A 1,591-nucleotide genomic window follows, 5' to 3' on the forward strand; every position below is an offset into this window, starting at 1 on the left:
TCTGCTTTTAGAGAATTTCCTCCAAACAAAGAGGGAAATGAAAGAAGTTATGGATCTATTTGACACAATTATTAAACAGTTCTTTTAGTGTTTCCTGCAAATATCCTTCCCGTAAGTAGAAAATCAGGCATGATGACAAGAAGAGAATGAGAACTGGTCTCACATGCTGGTCAGCAGTGGCAGCAAAAACTCCTGCACAGACCCGATGGTAGAACAAAGGAAGCTGTTGAAGGATCCCTCTAACTCCCTGTGAACTCTTATTCTTCAGTGGGACCTAATCCCTAGACGTTTGGTGCTTGGTGATGCTGCTTCATATCTGCTTTATTCTCTCAAGGTTGTTTTCCCTTCCCTTTCTTAACCTCCCTTCAAAACCAGCTTTCATGGTTCAATCCATAAATTTTTCTGATCACTAATTCTGTGCAAGGTAGTCTAAGCACTGAAAAAAATATGAAGGACCACTGGTTTTAAGCCGTTTAATACTTATTTAGAAAAAAAAAGGTGTGCAAAAATAAGTGATGAAGGAATTCCAAAACAACTCTGTATTTTATTTTATTAGAGGACACAAAGCTGTACCTAGAAGCTCAGCATTTGGGGAGACCTTAAAGATCAAGTTCAATTTTTATCCAGCACGTGAACTGCCCCTACCACGCTGTGGGCAATTGTTTGTCCAACTTCTAAGTTGTTCCAGGCCCAGAAGGCTCACTGAGTTCCAGGGTAGCCCATGCTGACATCCGTTGCCTCTAATTGTTAGAAAGTTCTTATTTACACTAGATTGTTCCTTCTATTGATTGTCAGACATATACCCGTTGTCTTGCAGAAGAAAAGTCATGGTCTGGCTGGTGGCTGGGCTTACCGCTGCCCTTGGTCGTGGGGTTGTTGTTGGCACCAAGGCCCCAGCATTCATGATGAACTTACTTCAGACTGTGCGTGACTACTGGGTACATATACTTTTCCCTTTGGGATTTGTCTCTGGATGTTGTCTAGACAGAAGACATGATGAAAAGCTAACTGCCTTCTGGAACAAGAGTCTGTTATTTAAAAGGAATTGAGGCCCAATGAAGAAGTCATCTGGAAGTAAAGGCTGTGGCTGAATTACAGAATGTTTACCTTTTTTAAATTATGAGAGAAAAACAAACTCATTATTTTATTTTATTTATATATTTATTTTTTTGGCCGTGCCATGCAGCTTTTGGGATCTTAGTTCCCCGAAAAGGGATCGAACCCAGGCCCACAGCAGTGAAAGCGCTGAGTCTTAACCACTGGACTGCCAGGGAATTCCCCACATTCATTATTTAAAAAAAAAATAAAAGAAAAGTTATGGTCTGCTGGAAATGGCTGGGGGGAACTTTCAGAGGAGGAGGCATTTGGGCAAAATCTTAAGTGCTACTAGAATTTAGGGAGACGGAGAGAAGTGGGGAGGCAGCATTCTCATCCCCTTAGAGTTACACTTTCTAACTGTCAATCTGGATTCCCTAATTAACGCCCTCGTGTTGTGTTAAGGGATGTCTCTATTTTAAATAATGCAGAGCAATCAACAATATGTCAGATACCATGGCATCATTTACACAAGATATTTGAGAAAATGAGTAGA

The 1,591-nt window shown here is 40.8% G+C and overlaps 1 pseudogene; it reads left to right on the forward strand.

The window, feature by feature from the left end:
• Positions 1-875: 875 nt before the first annotated feature.
• LOC118898254 lies at positions 876-1,078 on the forward strand (annotated as a pseudogene).
• The last annotated feature ends 513 nt before the right edge of the window (positions 1,079-1,591 follow it).

Source organism: Balaenoptera musculus, chromosome 7, assembly GCF_009873245.2.
Source record: "Balaenoptera musculus isolate JJ_BM4_2016_0621 chromosome 7, mBalMus1.pri.v3, whole genome shotgun sequence".
Lineage (NCBI taxonomy): Eukaryota > Metazoa > Chordata > Mammalia > Artiodactyla > Balaenopteridae > Balaenoptera > Balaenoptera musculus.